This window comes from Pseudomyrmex gracilis, unplaced genomic scaffold (genome assembly GCF_002006095.1).
Source record: "Pseudomyrmex gracilis isolate BER0280 unplaced genomic scaffold, ASM200609v1 scaffold_38, whole genome shotgun sequence".
Lineage (NCBI taxonomy): Eukaryota > Metazoa > Arthropoda > Insecta > Hymenoptera > Formicidae > Pseudomyrmex > Pseudomyrmex gracilis.
The window spans coordinates 502,081-521,003 of record NW_018020622.1 but is presented as its reverse complement, the minus strand read 5'-3'; the positions used below and the strand labels follow the sequence as shown (position 1 = coordinate 521,003).

Genomic DNA, 18,923 nt, shown 5'->3' with positions numbered 1-18,923 from the left:
TTTTTGTGCGATCAAAACTTTAGAGAGGGTTCCGCTCTTACGTTATAATTGTGTATTATAAAATTGCTATTTTTGTTTCTTATAAGTTGCTTCAACGTTTAATTGCTTTTTGCAAATATCGAAATTCTTGTACCAATCTGGAGGATGAGAAACGTTGCTATATACGTCATTGGTATAGAGTACTATTTCTTATAGATACACTTCTTCAACTGTCGACACTGCGATATTTCTCACAATGTTATTTTTTTCGTCGAACATCGGTGTGAAAAAAGGGCTAGGATACGACGCGGATAGAATTCTTATCCCTAAAAGCAACGAGACGCTGGTTGGCCATGGGTTCCCCTCATTCGTATTACGTCCCTTCCGCTCACGATAGAAGGGGGAGGAAGAGCGAGCTGGTACAGGGACGAGCAGGGGGATCGTCGGGGCAGGAAATGAAGGGAGTAGTCTGGGGTGATAGGAAAATTTGATGGAGGGCGGCAGAGTGACGGGAGGTACGGGAAGGGGAAGGGGGAGAGGAGTGGAGGGCTATCAATGACGCGTTAGAGCACGTCACGCTGCGCAATGCATCTGCCGCCATATGCCGTCATATATATTATCTTGGCGATACGTCAATTCGGCCACTGATCATTATACTGATTACCGCAGCACGCAAACTACTCCGCACGTGTAGCCGTTCTCATGACTCCGTTATTAATAAGCACAGTTTACTTTTGATATCAAGACGAAATCACTTGATTTAGATAATGTTTACGTGATACGTTGATTTATCACTAAATTTAAGTGAAAAAATATTTTGCACGAATATGTTTCATAATGACTCTTTTATATTTATAGCAAATGTAACGAGAGAAAAAATAATAATAATAATATATATGTATTTCACATAAATGCGTGCGAAATACTATGCGCGCTGGAATGTACAGAGGAGAGAGATCGACAGTGTTGGAAGCACATGGAGGGATATAACGTTGAAGAAGGAAAGAGAGAAGGCATGAAATGCTAAAGAGAAAAAGTTCGGACGCTTTATGCCGGCCTAAGCCATAAATTTTGATATTATACACGAGGCCTTCTCGGTCTCTGAGGAAAAAGGAACAGGGGAGGTCGTGGAATAGCTTCACTGTGACGCAACCAACAATGCCTTTATACGATTTTAACTTTCTTTTTTTTTTTCGGTTTACAATAGTGCAAACTTTCCTTGATTTCCGTCAGACGTGCGCACAAAGAACAAAGATAATACGAACAAGTAGAACAATCTTCTACTAATCTTCACAGACCGTAACTTTCTTCCCGGTCCATGCTTTCTGCGCAACCATATGCAACTACAGAAAAATAAGTGATCGTAAATTTGCACGTTATAAACAACCGAGGTTACAAGACAATTAAAAAAAAGTAAAACACGTTACGCTACATTATCTGTAGTTTGACTAAGGTCGAAGAAGATTCATGTGAAAAGTGTGACTGGACGCGCGCGTGATATTTGCGCGTCGTCACGTACTAATGAATATTATACGCAGTCACGTTATTTTTAAAAATAATCTAAATTAAAAGTAAAACATTACATGTAATTATATTGCGTTTTGAACAAAGTAGAAATGATTTCACTCTAAACTTTAATAGATGTAATCTATATTTAAAAAGTACTTTTTCCATCTATTTTTATCTTATATATCTATAATTAATGTCTTTTGCAATTGCAGTAATTAAAAAATATTCACAAAATGCGCCACAAAATAAGAAAGTTCAAGTTAGCAGCTAAAAGTTTTTATTGTTTCAATTTTACGAAACAAATATTCGATTCAGTTACCATGTTCGCTATTAAAAAACCGTCCGGTTATAGCTGGCTTGCGGGTTCAAAGTACATTTTTATTCTGGGATAGAGCGAGGCATATAACGCAGCCGACATCCCTTGTTATTTCTCCTATTTTCCGTTGCGATAAATCACGAATGCCGACGGACGGACTAAGGAAGTAGGGCCAACAGGGAGGGGGACGCGCTCTCGCGCTTGCCGGACGCAAAACCAAAACCGGCGGAGGATGTCAACATTCACGACAATTTATTAAAGGCAACGGTTCAAGCAATAAAAAAAAAAAAAAAAAAAAAAAAAGAAAAAATAGTTGCCTATTTTTTGCAACAAAAATTTCATCTGTTACCAACATGTAAATTCATCAGAGAGAGAAAAAAGCTCGCCTGTGTGTTTATTTTATCTACGTTTATAAACACTGTTAAGAAGTGTTGCAGCGAGGTTCGATCATCGCGCGAATAACTGTATACAAATGGGTGATCGATTTCCTTGCAACGCGATCGTTGTTTATCGCGGTACAATTAGTTCGCCATATATCACGCGGATAACAAGACGCGGCGCCCCGAAGGCGTCGCACACTGCTCTTGAACACGCGGAAAAAAAAGAACAGGCAAAAGGTACAAAAGAGATGGAGGGCGACATACGGAGGCGAGACGGGTAGAGAGCGACGTGCCGCTCACTGTGTGCCTCGAAGAACGACGTTCTTCAAGAACAACTTCTAACTTTTTCTTAGGAGGCGAAGCGGAGGATGAACTCTCTTTCTCTCTTCTCATATTCTTTTGCCGATGCTTCTTTCTCCATTCCTTTTTTGGATAACGTTGTTGCCAGAAAATCCGCAAGCCATTTATCTTGCGACATCGGATGAAAATAACACAAATTTAAGAAGCTCGCGCTCGTAAACAATAAGGGAACGGATTCTCCCGTTACGTAACAACGTTGAAGTGAAGAAATTGTTTATGCCGTTTACGCGGCGCAAGTAAGCCCCGCGCGCGCTCTAAATTGCGAACTCAATTATACATCTGCACTTCAGAAAAATTGGAATATTAAAAAATATGCACGTGTTGAATATCCAAAACAATCACTGCTAGAGTTCTGTCAACAACTATCTACTATTTAATGATCCACGGAAGAGATATATGAACGTCACGGATTGAGAAACGCAAGTAAAAATAAAATCTAGAAATATATAAACTGTAAAATGATTTGCGAGCACTACCGAGTTAAGAATATGTCAGAGCACGTGGCTCAGAAGATCAAGAACTGGTAGAATACACCTGGTGTGTTCTCATGAATTCGCTGCCGTTCCTCACGCATCCCCCTTCTGTCTCTCTCCCGAACTCTTTACACATGTAACTAACAACGTTCTGTGTTCGCCGCGTCTGCGTCCTGTGCGGGGCGTCGTGTCGAGCTTGTTGGTTATGCTAATGACGTTCGCACATATGTAAGCTGTAATATTGTGGTGGAAGCTCATGCACGGGACACAATACCGTCCCGATTTGTTACTATAAAAGTCACGAAGCGTGACGTAACGGCGTGTTAAACACACCGATGTCTCAATAAGTTGCGCGATCTCAATTGCACTCTCGTGATCTGACAAATCGCGTTTTCTTAACAAGATGCGATCTGCATAAAAAATTGTCGCACTTTTTTATAGCATCTTTTCTTATAGAAACTTTTCTATATAATTTATTTATTTATTTAGCTTGGTGTTTATTGTTTGCTGCTTTTTTTTCATAAAAAGTGAACAAAGAGATCAGCAAACTGACACCGTTTGGTTGCTACTATATTCGAAGAACAAGTTAAGATCGTCAATGTACTCGCAACCAGTATGTTATTAATTGAGTCAATTCGATGTAATAACGAATCATTACAAAATACTTGCGTTAATCACTGTGTTCCGTAAGAGAATCAACGTAATAAGAGGGCCGTAGGGAGTCATAAGGATACCGAGGTCCTTTCTTCGGGGTTTACTGCTTCTTCGTTTCCACAAAATTGAGGCTCTCGTTCCCCCTCTCAATTGAGAGTGTTAGTTCGAATTGCTAATTTTGTTTTACTCGATCATTGTCAGATACACAGTTTTCTTATTTCGAATTATTATGAACTTAAAAAAATAATTTATACAAAAACATTTTGATTTATTATATAAATCACGCTATCATATCAAAATATCAGCAAAGCGCGGCAAAAAAAAAAAAAAAAAGATTGCACGTATTAGTGATAATAATGATCGAGCTCGCATCGAGCAATTATTTCCCAACTCCTCTAAAATACCGGAACTCCTCTAACATATCGATCGGGTCGATCGACGAGTCAAGAGGAAACGTATGGTTGATGCGCGTGTGGTTACGTTAGAGGTCGGCTGTTCGAAATTCGTCGGCAGGCAGGATATCATCTACCGTACCTCTCGTTCCTTTCGTACAACATACAGGAGGGAGCGGCTATGGAGCAGCATATAATTATCGGTACCGTAATGGCGACCATAAGTCATGGGCGCTTCTCTCCCTCGCTCGGTCTCCTCTCTTTCTTTCCTGGGTGAGACTGCGGGTCAGCCTGCGGGTAGAGAAACGAATGCGGATGAGAAATCGAGGCGATTGGATAAAGTCATCACTTTGCCGCTCGGACACAGGCCAACTCCATTTTCTTTGAAAAAAAATTTCTAACCTATCCTATATATAGGATCTCCCTGGATGAATCCGGGAACAATTCGAACCACTTTTATTACGTTAATAGACGATAGAAATGAAATATAGAGATAGTAGAGTTATGAGAGGAAAATATGTCGTTTAAATGCGCATTAAAATGATAATTATTTTTAATATAATCAGTCACTAACACTTCTGTATTTCTCTTCACGAATTAAATTAAACATTTAATTAAATAACCAAATCTTTGTAATGAACCATCAAGTTTGGAAACTTTCAATGAAGCTCGCAGCTTTTACTGCGATTTTTTAATCTAAATTTATTTCTCTCTCTTTAAACCGTGTAACACAAAAATATAGCACACGTATATAAGTTTGCTTTTAATACTCTCAAGTAACGATTTGCTTTAATACAAATAATATATTGTTGAGATTTGCACGATATAGACGTCTTGCATGTAAAGCTAAAAGTCACGGCCGTATTAATAAAATCGCCACTCTCTATTTCAAAGGTTTCGTCTTCGTTTTCTTACCGAAAGGTCAGCCTCCGGTTGTTGGACAACGTTCGGCGAACAATGGCGGACTCTTTTCAAGCCCTTGATTGTATACTACTGTGTGTCGCGGGGTTCGTACATATATTTCTTCACCCATTGGCGTATGCCAGTAGAAAGAGTTCGTCATAATACCCTTATCCCTACTAACTCTGTCAAACCGGCCCTTCGACCACTGGTTGACATTCTCGCTTCCTAAGGGGTTGGGACTCGGTTATGCTAATGAAGTGTCGGCCGCTAATGGAGTGAGTAAAGTCAAGCACCGAAAAGAACAAGAATTATAAAGTCAAAGAGCTTGAATGTGTGTGTTCAAAAATGTGTGTCACGTGATTCAACAATTTTCAAAATAGTTTTCAAAATCGAGACTTTTTCGACGAAATTGAGACTCTCTTACCATAAAACATCTTTTTGCGCCACTGATGGCCTGAGGGTGGGCGTTCACGCTCCGATGCGAAAGTAGGGTGGTCAGGGAGGAAATGGGCAAAGCTGAGAGCGAAGAAGAAGACCGGAAGAAAAGTCGAAAGAAGGGATGATTTCCAGCCGGAGGTGAATAAGAATTATGATTCGTCCGCGTCCGTGGAAAACGAAAGAGACCGAGCTTTTACGCTATTCGTACGCAGTTCCCGTACATTTTCCTTCATACATACTTCACCTTACATATCTCTTTTTTATCTTTTATCCATATATCTCTTTTCTTTCAATTTCGTTCGATTTCCGTTTGTATTGTAACAAACATTTTATTAATTTTGTCGAAGTAACGAGAAAATAAAATAAAATAACCCTTAACGACGAATTTTTTATTCTATTTTTTTATTGCGGTGATAGTTTTGTTAAAATAATTCACGTCTTGCACGTCGTGATTCTGTTACTTTCGCTTTCTCGTGCAAGACACACGACGGCTCCTCGACGTTGTCGCAGTCGGGGGGCTGTCCAAAGAGGGATGGAGAATGACTAGTCAAGGGAAAAGAGCCTGCGACACGGAGTAGGGAGGGGTTCCGTCACGATGGGAGGGGTTGATTTCAAAGGGGATTTCGGGGTGGGGTGCGCTGACAGCTCGACGCTCTCGTCCGTTCCACGCTCGACGGGAGGATACGCTTCTCTGCACACATTCACGTCTGTCCACACACGCGCGCTCACACGCACGCGCGACGCTCGCGGAATTGGTTAGCGGCGTGGTGGATATCCCGGCGCTCTGCCGCCGTTCTGTTCCCTCTTCTTTTTTTCCACTCACTCTCTCTTTTTCTCTCTCTCTCTTTTGCTCTTTCTCTCGCCTTCTCTGTCTGTTCTTCCAGTTTCTCACCCCCCCCCCTGTACGCACGCACGTGAGCACGCACACGCATAGTTCACGTCTGTTCGCTTCTCTGTGCGCGTTAGTCACGTTGTGTAGTTTCGTTTCTGTCTGTGCTTCTGCCGAGTCAGAAGCTGTGACACACGCGGAGTCGCGCGCGGGCCGCATCGTGTGTACGTGAACATTCGGGGGACGCGCATTCTGCTGTCAGTTCGAGCGAAGCGATCGAGAGTGCGAAGAGAGAAGTCCGACGAAGTCGACACGGTGGAAGAGTTCGAACAATGTGTAATCGCGGGCGCGTCGAAAAGTGCAATTGCGGACAGTTCGGTTTTGCACGCGCATGAGTCTCGCGAAAGATGATGATTCATCAGCTGATACCGTGAATTACAACGCGCAAAATACTTTTAAAGAAAGACAGAGGAAAAAGAAAAAAGGAGAGATAGAAGACGCGCCAAATTCGAACGCGAGTTCGATGAACAAGTACATAGTTGAATGTGCGCAACATCAAGTGAAACACAATATGACATTGGCGCATTAAATTTGTACGTATATCACGACAAAAAATTCAATTTATATAAAAACTATTAATTATTTAATTTTTCAAACTGTACGTGTGCGAGATAAAAAAAATTTCAACGACAAAAATGTTTCTCTTCGTCCAACAAGTCGCCTCAGATCCACGAGTCGTCAGATCGATCGCTCGGCCATCGCCTGTTCGCTTCAATTTAGCAAACGCACAAACATTGTGAAGGATAAGCGTTTATTGGGAAGCTCGAACGCGCTTTCCAGACTTTCGGTCGACAGAGCCACGCCGTTCCGCGCCGCGCAGTCACAGTCAGTCCGTTATATATCAGCGTGTGCAGTGGGAACTAATTACCGTCGTCACGCGGTTGCATCGCGATGCGAATCACTTAAATGCGGGCGCGAAAATTGCTCCGCTCTCGCCTAGAGATTCCTTTGGTCGCGGCTCTCATGATACGAAAGCGTGACGAGGGACAACGACAAATTGACACCTGTGTACACCTAATTGGCACCGTTTGCACAGTCTGCCGACAGCCGGTTGTCGGTTTTTCGCGGTTGACAACGACGCGAAGTCGATAAGGACGCTACGGCCACGACGACGACGACGACGACGACGACGACGACGACGACAACCGCGTCCGGTAATTGCTCGTCCGCTTGTGACTCGCGTTGTCTGTAATGTTAATTAGCTGATAGCTAGCGAAGAGGTTCGGTGTCGCGCACGCACGCGGGAATATGCGCTTGGAGATACGATAGTGCGCGTAAGTTGCAGACGCGCGTAAGTCAACGTTCGCAGCTACGAGAAATCGAGACGGATCATGTGGAGAAAGGTATGTTTGTTTCACACCAGCTAGCCAGCAAAAGAGACCAGAATCGCAAAACCGTAAAAGTTTGCTCAACGGCGAATTATTGTTTGATGAGCTGTTCTCCCAATCGGTTTTCCGATGTTTTCTCCGCAACTGGAGGAAACATCAGAATTGATTATCGAGAGTAGTTTATTATACATCAGCTCGTTTGATGGCAATTTTTGATATTTTACACGTAAAAAAGTTATCAAGTGTGACTGTTCTCCGTAGCTATATTATACGATTAAGTTCTGACATTTAGAACGTGAAAATAAATGTTCCACCAGTGCGACACCCCCATATTATCGCAGATGAAGATCTTAAGACCCCGGATGGTTCAGATACGGCAATCGAGTTTGTCATTGGAGAAACAAACAGGTAACCCGGTAGGAAGACCAAGACAGGTCACTCGGTTACCTGATGAGATAAGAGAGTCATCTCGCATAATAGTTCGACCTGGTCCGGTTTTCTGGTTTATTATTGTTTCGTCACGCATGCGATCTTCCTCGTAATTTCTCACTTTTTTCTATCGGAAAAACGCGATTGCCGAGATCGAACGATAAATTATGAAGTCAGGGGTGGTCCCGCCGCTACATTTAAATACCATTTCGTCGCCTCAAGATCTGTTCTAAAAAAAATAATTGATCAACTCGTTGATTGAAAAAAAAAAAAAAAAACGACGCAATTTCAAGTATCGCTAAATGTCGTTTATCGTAACTGGTATACAATTACGTTGAACATAAGAGGTGTTTCGATACGGTGCCGGAACCCTTGGAATATCTAATGAGCTGGGAACCCTTCGAGTTGACAAGGGTTACCGGTAAAGGATTAATGTTATCATGCATAATCGTCTTCCGCCGTAAGAAAGTTTATGCATGATTATGTGGAATTAGATAACCGGATTATTTTCCGAGTCTTTTTACATACAATGCTGCCGACTTGTCTATAAATTATCATTACTCTTACGAACAAGTCGTAATTATTCATCTTTAATCGCGTTCCGATTATTTTTTTTTTTTTTTTTTTTTTGTAGATTTTATCTACTATATTAATTTATTATTTAGTTTATTATAAATGTTATGTGTAGCGCGAAATAAGTCATAAAACGCAATTTTAGTTTTAATTGGGTGGCGTTTATTTTTATTGCAGCGATCATACTAAATAGGTTTTAGTATCTGCCGCAAAGATATATATACACGAAAATTTGTATTTTTTACTCAAGTTTTATATATATATATATATATATATGTATTTATTCTGACTGCTTTTCTAGATAGTAAAATCCTATAGTATAGAGGGATGATTCGCGGCACCGCAACGGGAACGAAAGACGCTTCGCTGCGTTTCTGATTTAGTGGCTGCGCAGGTATGAGGTTAGCGACGTATAGTGTGGAAGAGGGAACGTGATATGAACATGAGGAAGAACAGGAAGCGAAAAGAGTAATTCTGTATGAACTTGTGTCGGTATATCGTACGTGTAAAAATTATCTCTTATATTTTTTTGTTGTCATTTTAATTATAATATGTTGCTATATATATATATAGCAACATATTATAATTATTATAGTTATTTTATAATCTTAGATAAATGTATAATAAACTTTTTTATATAAATAAAAACAATTGCGCAAATGTACATTATCAGATAAAAATGTTAAATATTAATGTTCCTCTAATTATAAAAAAAATGACTTGATAAAAGTGCACTTCAATTGCGTTGATAAGATAAGCTATTAAAACAAGTGTTACGAAGACTTTTCTGATGTATCCGGATCTTTGCAGAAGCGCGCGCGTATAACGCACATATATCTTCAACGCAAATTAACTATGTACGGAACGAAAGGGTCGGACAGAGGCGGTGCGTGGATCATTGAATTACTTTAGGTTTTGGAATGATAGACGTACCGAGATACCGAATGATGTTTCTAATGACGCCGCGCGGTATTTTCAAGCGCGATAAATCACGGCGGTGGCTCGTAAACCATAAGGGAGTCGATATGTGTATCAATGTGGGCCGAAGCGTGGTGACGAAGGGGGTAACGGAAACGGGAAGAGTCAGTGCCCACGCTAACGTTATGCTGCGGTATGAATGGAACGCTTTTGCGGAGGCTGCCTTATAGAAGGTGGTTAGCAAAGATATTTATTGCCCTTTGAACGGTTATCGGCACACGCGGGTACAGGATTCTATTGTGAAAAATTGTCAGGGTTTTTCACGGGGTGCGAACCGCATTCTTTTCGCTTCCCGTTCCTTTTTAAAGTTCGATGCAAGGATGGAATTCTATGAAATTGTGTTAGAGATATATATATCATAAATTTCGTGCCCGTATAGTTTATTTTGCCAAAAAAGATATTCTGAAAATATAAAAATTTTCTCTCTTTCTTTCTTTCTCGATTAAACTGAGCACAAAATTTAACGACAAATGAGAAATAATCCTAAGAATTTCTATTTCAGTTCGAATCAATAATTGATAAATTATTTCTCAACTTTGATAACTTTGCTCATCTAATTGCAATATCGACTGTTTAAATTTCCGTTTATTTTCAATTGCCATGCGAAAATCAAATTGCCCAGCACCATATATTGACCTTTGCCGCTCAGGGAGCAGCGATTATCTCTCCCACGGTCTTCCGATTTAATTAAGCACGAGCTTCAGCTTCGCCCTTAACTTTCGATATTAGGCCCGCGGCGTATCTATTGGATCGGTCGAACAAACCCAAGCTCACCCACGCTTGCGGCGCGTACATGTACGTTTTACGCATCCACACACTCACACATATACGCGTGCATCTTCACGACTTGGAGTAAATCGGTATAGGCGATCTCTCGTTTCCCAAACTCTGTTATCCGGTGGGGTGAGCCACCCTTTGTTCGCGGCGTCGGATCTACCAGGCTTTCAGACTCCCCGCCATCCAACAATCCTCCGTCGCTGAGCGTCGCGACGCCCCCTGCCATCGTTTTCACCCTACCTACACCCCTTCTCTCTGCGCGCTCGTCCCTTCCCTTCTTGCCGTTCGCTCGAGGGTGTCTGCCGCGGCCTTTGTGCTCTTGTCAACTTGTCAAACTACCCCTACCGTCGCTCCTCGTCCCCGTAGTAGCATCCAATACCGTATCCGTATCGCCGGCCCCTCTCCACCTCGCCGACCGAATCCTCGATCTTACCCTCTTAGACTGACACCCCACCCGACGTGCCTCCTTTTTTCTCTACTTCCTCTCTTCTGCTTGCTTTTCTTTGCTTGCCATCTGATTTTTGCGTCCGAGACATCGACCATGCGAACGAAGAACAGCTGCGATTTCGGCCTTAGAGAACGTTCTCCACAACGGTTTCCCCATGGTTTGGTTGTAGTAAGTTTTATACTCGCAGGTTGTTCTCTCACGCGTACAAATATCGTACACGTATACATATGTAAATCTTTATTTTTACTCTTTATCTCTTTTCTTAAAACGAGCAAAAGAAACCTTAACGATTATTTATGTAGGTCAGTAAAGAATAACATTCCGTACGTCGTAAGGGTACGATTTTTTTTATTTACAATTGCAAAAGTTGCAATTTCCGAGTTTATCATTAGTGTGTTAAATATGCACAATGTTGCTTTAACAATGTTTTCACACGAGATAATCGCGAATCCGCTACTAATAACTATTAGCACCGGTAATTGCGTAATTAGAAAGATCTGCAGAATAATTCCGAAGTAAACTGATTGTATTTCCACGCGGATGCGCTATATCTATATGTAATCAAGATTCGCGATAAGTCAGCTTCTCATTTCCTAATTGTATAACATTTATGCGCTTCTATTTTTATCTTATCGTGAGGAATGTGTACATATACACATGAATGAAAGCAGACGTACGTGAAAACCTAAATATTTTCTTTTACCGCGAGTGCTGTCATATCACTTCGTGGTATCGCGGTTTTTTGTGTTTAACATTAAATATATCTTACCGACGTATAATTTTCGCTAACTAGTTTTACCTCATTTTTGTATTCGTTTTTTTTTTTTTATCGCAAATTACACGTTTTTTCTTTTTTTGAAGTGTTTAAAAAACCCATTACGACTCTCGTAAAGTCTTTGTTTGTTTAACAAAAGTTTGATAAGTTTGCAACACACTGAGATATTGTTCTAATAATAAATGAAATTTTTTATATTTACATACGTGTAATTTTGCAAATTAGTATACTTGATTAACACGTATATACACTTAAACACCAAATAATGTCGTTTTATCCAATTTTTCTCCACATGAAAGTTTATTAATTCCGATTCGTTATCGCGGCGACGATTTTAATTCAAGAGTACGTCGCGCACATTTTCTCGGCTCGCGGTCGTAATATAAATTACCTCGAGATAATTTCAAAGTTGTGCCGACAGTGTTGGATGTCCCGGCGCGACGATGCCAAAATTTTTCAGTAGACAGAGTCAACTCCAGTGGCGCTGTTTATTTTGACATTCCCACGTTCCCTCTTGCTACGTGCTATATTCCTCATTTCCACATTCTTCAGTAATTTAATTTGTACATCTTGGCGTGCGATCTTAACATTCTCGTTTCCATTCTCATAAATTTTCTCGAAAAGTAGTTTTGCAAGCTATCAATTTGCATCAATTTGCAAACTATCCGAGGACAAAATTTGGTAATTTTTTTCTCGCAATTGCATCAATTTTATTTTATGTTTTTCACGTATACTATTTTACGAACGGATTTGATTGTATTGTTCAACAATATCACAGTTGTTACTTACACTACAACATCTGACGTTTAACTCTGCTTTAGACGATGCTCCAATGTTGCGTACTTGATGTGTGTGAGAGATTCAAGGATGTACGAGACGCTGCTGAAATTTTTGACTCACCGTGTACGTGTTGTCCGTGTCGAGAGCGGAGGAAGAGACATACGGTGAGCAAAACTTCAACTCGGGATGTGTTCGTGCAACGTCTTGAACGAGCGAGTGTGTTGGTTGATTTATAGGGTGACGTCAAAACTTTGTACTCTCCGCCGTGTCTCGGGCGGCCTTATAGATACCCTCTCGCGCGCTTGCGACGAAATAAAGGCTCGGGCTTCGTAATTTCGAGTTTGCTGTCGCCATTGTGTAAAGAGACGCACCTAATTTTCTCGCTCTTTGTCGGTATAGAATAATTTATAGTATCGAAAAAAATTAGGGTTAAACACAAAACCGCATCCTGTAAATTGTTGGAGTTGTGTGCGAATTGAAACTTTATAAATCCGTCGGTGTGATTTTGGTTTTTCCTTTAATACATAATAAGAGAAAACAAAAAAAAAACTTGATAAAACACTGTCATAAAGGATTCTCCTCGATATTATATAAACCATGTGCAGCTCTCGTCTCATCAGTCATCCACATGCGCGTAAATTATGAATTATCCGAGTGTCTACCCTTTCTACGTTGTCCCTCCGGAAAGTAACTAGTTTGCGTCATGAATCTTGATTATCTAATTTAAATCACGGGATAATGTGTGTTGCAATGAGTAAAAAAAAGTGGTCAATATAACAAAATAATTAGCACAATGTCTCAAAATTGTGTCTAATATTGAAAATATTTGAACTATCTGTTTTTTATGCATATGCACAGTTTTCTAAAATAAAAAAAATATAAATAAAAAATTAAAACTGAAAAAACTTATATAATTGGTTATTTTGCGTTAAATACACACGATCGCGCAAAAATGTTTTACTTGGAAATTTAATTTCGGTCGTGCGCGAATACGTAGTTATCTACGGTTACATTTCGTCCGGGTGAAACTTCTTTTACGACACTTTTAAAGAACTTTTACACCATCTTGCGATAATATCTAGTTAGAGAGAGATAATTCCGTTAATTAAGTGAAATCTGGAACGATTAACCCTTGACTTCCAACTTAACGCACTTCCAAATCAGGAACAACATTTGCTGAAACTTAGAGTGACACTTTTCACGAGCACGGTAGTAGGTATATATCGGTACCAATCCACTTTCATCTGGCGAAATTCACAGAACCGTTAACGATCTCATTTCTTAGTTAGTAGCGAAACACTGACACAAAATAATTTGCGACCACGCAGTAAGTTGATGATCAGGTACAAGACAAACTGAAACGTAATCTTCTGGCGTTCTTCTGGAAAAAAAGTGCTCGAATTTTTCTTCTCGTCGCGAGAGAACTCTCGAAACTAATAGAAGAGATGTAGGTTACCTTTTACTAAAGATTGACTGGTACTATGTGCCGGTTTCACGTCTGATCAATTGTCCCTTAACAATATTTTATCTAAGATAAAAAGCTGACCGTTGTAAATCTTGTTACGGACAATAAAAGTTTGCATTTGAAAAAAAAACTGTGAAAGTTACAAAATCGTAGAACTGTGTCGGGACTTTTGACAGCTCCCTGCTGGTAAGCGGGAAAAATTGAGACAATAGGTGAGGTAGAACTCCAGTGGCGCACAGGTAAATGCGCCATAGAGGATGTACCTGTGGAGAAGTCACGCAAAATTACAAAACTGTGTGTATTTTATAGAAAAACCGTGCTCCAATTTGTTCGGTTTTAGACATCGCTTCTTGTGTTATGTTATTTTCGATCTATTGACACAGTTTGATAAATAAGCATGTTTTGCGGCTAATAAATTTCTTAATATGAATACTTAAAATAGTAATAGTAGTACATATATTTTGTTCAATTTAATAAATCAATTTTCTCAAAGATAATTTCATAAAGAATTTAAAATTGCAACAAGAAAGAAATATACAAATTTGCGACAAATTTAATTTAATAATGATAATAATTATTATTGTTTTTGTATGTCTTGAAAGCAGATTCTTTTATAATTATTCACTACACCTATACAATTTTGGTCTTTTAATATTGTAGAATGTGCTAATAATTGCTTTTAATAGGTTAATCAATTCCTTTTGATTAAAGCAGCACGCTATTAAGCACGGAAATCAAGTTATCGAAGCTCATTTATCACACCGTCTCCTGCATTCTTAAACTGCTTGACAGGAAATGTGTGTGTATTTGCATACGTTCATACAATTTTAAACTGTGAGTATAATTATATAAAAAATAAAATTATACGCAAATGACAACGTATTTAAATAAAATGTAAAGTCTTAATGAAATAAACATTTTATATATAAAAAATAGAATTTGTACATGCGCATATATACGTGTAAAATTGAACAAATATAAAAATACAAGTAAGCTTCACTGAACAAGACAGAAAAAAAAACAGAAAAAAATAGACTCTTGTAGATTATCGTATATAGATATACGCGTTTCTTACACGCATGCGCTGCGGTTAGTTAATTGTTACCATTAAGAAGAGTTACGGTAGCGTGAACGATTGCGAATAGATGGAAAAGACCTCTCTGCTCGATGAACTTGGATAAGCATGAGATAGATGAATTTTATTTGAGACACATGCTTTTAGGTTTTTTAATAATGTTCTCTTATCTTCTCTTTCTCTGAGGTGCAATCTTGAATGTTAAAATCAACATTTAGTTCTCATTTACATTTAGGATTAATTAACAAATTCTGAATTAATGCGTACGCGGTGAAACATGTTGTGAAGATATCTTGCACATCTCATTTTAATTTTTAATAAATAATTTCATCAATATCTATCGGGATAAATAACCGATTAATCTTTCTTCTTAGGACGACAAATAACACTATCTACTTCTCTATCTATTTCCACAGGTTTTTTTTTTTATTTTACATTCAAGACAGTTAAATCACACTTTTATCTTAACAAGCATTAAAAACTTTGATCGGTTAGAGATTGCATAAATTTAGACATAAAATTGATTAAGAAGATCTCATCGATGCGCTAATCAGCACATCCTTTCTGTCATTTATCAAAATTTCAACAGTATTATTTCATATACATGCCATACAGAATCATATATAAGCCCTCTCTCCGATACCAGATAACCAGTATACGGTATTAAGTGACGGTTATATAGTCGGGTTCTTATCGAAGTCTCGTAATTCGAGAGAAAGCTCACGTAACACCCGCGTACAGCTGCTATTCATGGGAGACGCATCACCATCCTCTCGTTCTCACATTCAGCTGACGTTATCGGCGTTACGGATGGATCGTGCGCGCGCTCGGCGGTAGACAGAGAGAACGGCACATAAGCGATCGCTCGGCCGGCTTTTCAGTGGCCTTGCAAACTGGTTCTCCCTGCAGTCCGACTCGATTATGCTAATCGTATATGCGTGTTAGCATTCGACTGATCTGCCACGCACACACGTTGCGCGTGGCTCCTTCTCTGTACGTGCGTACACAAACACGTGAACAGCACGTTATACAGAACTCACACGCGGAATCAACACACGGCTAGGAATCAGGATACTGATGCCGCCCAAGTGCGCTGGAATCTTTGATCGCGCGCGAATACCCTTTAATGCCGCCTCGACCTCCCGCCAACTGGAGATCTTCTAATGCGCGTAACGGTATTTCCGAGGTGCCTCTCGTCGTGTGCGATCGCCTTTGCCGCTGAATTCAGAGTGCAATTCTCTATTCAATATATTCTTTATATTTCTTCTACAATATTTATGCATTATTCAATATATTTTCGTCGACACATCATTGTTTTCAATTGTACGTGGACATTCTCAGAAAACATACATATAAATATATTATATGTGTTAAAATAAAAAAGACATTACATTATTTATATCTCTCATTATTTTTAACTCTATTCCGAAGATAAAATTTATATCAATGTTTTTGAAAACTCAATATTTAACTTTCGTATAATTATTAACAAATTGATACTGCATTTTAAAACAATACAACACGAGAAATGCGGATATTATTCAAATAATTAAATAACAATACATTTATCTTTGTTATATACATAATTTTCGATATCATTAAAAATTGTGATATATGTACTAATAACATGTTAAAATGTAAATTTATTGTATAATAGCCGCTAGGCCGGACAGCTTTAATGCCTGAGAACTTCCGCCAGGCGAATAAATCATACGACAGTAATACATACACATATATAACAAATTCGGTTACAGAATAATGCGGAGATGAAAAAAAACTATTGTCATGCTTCTGTAGAATAGCTCATTTTATGTAATAAAATACGAAATCGTGTGATATCTCATAAATATGTATGCATCAGTTTCGATTCAATTACTTTATATTAATTGTCTCGGTGTTTTGTTTTCGGTGAACTCTATCTTGTTCTAAATTATACATTGTACGTAATGATAGTCATTACTGCATCCACTTAACGCCGATTTCACAGGTTATCATTATTTTTTATAGAGTACGAACTATAGTATAACAATATGTATGTAGTTATCACACATTAACAACTTTTTTTTCTTGTGCGATAAAATAAAAAGACGTATGTATTGCACGAATTTCGATCGCGAATAACAACATTTCTGTTACGTATTAATCAAATGATTAAGTATTATACAAATTATTAATTATTAATCAAATTATTAAGTAATTACATTACAAACGTTCCAGATTAACTCTACACGTTTATTTTGTTTAGAAAACGCATTATTGTTTTTAAGTTTGCATTTTTTAAAAATAATGTAGCGTGAAGATGATTGTATTAAGGGACTGTCAACTTAAGCTACAAAGTGTTACATAGTGCAAGGTCAAGAGCCTCATAACTTTTACACACAAACGTTATCGCTATACGTTGCGGCATAAGTGCGTTCAGTTTACGGCACGCTTAGTTTACGACTGCTTTACGAGGTGCGAACGACCGACGCGAGCTACGAGTTCCATAACTGTCAAATGCAAGTGCCATTTATGGCCCTATCTTTGGGGATTCAGCTGACTGTGAGAACGTCACTTATTTCATCGGAACGTCTTATGTACGTAAACTGATGATGTCTGCAGATAGCTCAATATTTTTTCTATTTTTTCTTTCTATATTTATTGAACAAAAATAACAATAGATATAAAATCTTAATTTTATTGTTTTTTAAATTAAAACTGTATTATTATAAAACGGGTTTTCCACATCATTTAATTTCATACACAAAGATCGAGAATTAAACTATTAGTTATTTTGTCACATGATTATTTTTGGTGTTTTCAATTATATTTTAAATGTTTTTAATTATTATTATTTCTTTATTTCATTTTTTGTAATTGAACAATATACAGGGTGTCCCAGAATTGGTGTAACATCTCTCGTGAACAAATAGAAGGAGTAAAACTGAGTCAAAAAGTTTTATACCATTTTGCTAGATTCGCAATAGTTACCGAGATCTTAATTAACAAAGATCAGCGAATAAGCATGCATCGGGCTATCTTAGGACAGCCCGGCGCTTCGCACAATTACATTTTAATATGTATATGGTATAGTACATGCTGTTATATTAGCTCCTCCCATATGCTCCTACGGGTAACACCGTAAGCGCGCGAAGCGCACTGGGCTGTCTTAAGCAAGTAAGACAGCCCGATGCATGCTTATTCGCTGATCTTTGTTAATTAAGATCTCGGTAACTATTGCGAATCTAGCAAAATGGTATAAAACTTTTTGACTCAGTTTTACTTCTTCTATTTGTTTTCGAGAGATGTTACACCAATTCTGGGACACCCTGTATATTTTTTATTTATTGATCAAAGGAACGACACAGTGAAGCACCGAAACATTTGCTTCTTTCGGAATGACAATTTACGTGATAGCAGGCACTGTGCTTCATCCATTGTTAATATATTGAAGTAATAGATAAGAGACTGAGACAACAAAGAAACTCTTATTCCGGGGCCATTTTGCCTAACTAGAGGCCATCGTAGTTATGTGACGTCACTTCCATATCCAACCATGGCGTCACATGACGCTCCACCCTGTTTTCAATCACCTTGGCCCCGAACCCACCCAACTGTCAGACACGCTCCACCCCGTTTTTTCCTCTTCTTCTGTGCTATCACCATCGCCATCTATCGGCAATATTATGCACTTCATAGACCCTTAAAATAGTCATTTGGTTTGTGATCTTTCCGGTCGATGTCACTGTCAAATGAAATTTAAATTCTATTTTCACGTTCCACTTCTAAGCTTAGAAAAAGAATAATTCCAACTACATAGGGGTCAAACTAAAAGACAACTAAAACCTCTAGTTTCAATCAAACGCTTGTAATAGTTGGTTTCTTGTTCTAAAATCTATACTGATTTCCAATCAAAATTGTGTCTCCTGCTAATCGAATGTTCCGCTATATATAGAATAATTGCAGTGGTATATTTTACATGCAAAAAAATGAAGAAAAATTATGTGAGAAATGTAATGTTTC

General features: G+C 38.7%; 1 protein-coding gene across 12 annotated transcripts in view; it reads left to right on the top strand.

Annotated features, from left to right (window-relative positions):
* Positions 1 to 18,923, top strand: part of LOC109852858 (homeotic protein antennapedia) — a 147,865-nt gene that overhangs the window by 105,358 nt on the left and 23,584 nt on the right. The window contains exons 1-2 of one of the 12 annotated variants that reach the window (XM_020424409.1): positions 7,525 to 7,636; positions 12,423 to 12,545. The exons of 9 other annotated variants lie outside the window; for them this stretch is intronic. The gene's annotated coding sequence lies outside the window, so the exon portion shown is untranslated. Of the gene's footprint in view, positions 1 to 7,524; positions 7,637 to 12,422; positions 12,546 to 18,923 lie in introns of those variants that run through there. 2 more of the 12 variants (XM_020424408.1, XM_020424411.1) reach the window with 2 other exon arrangements.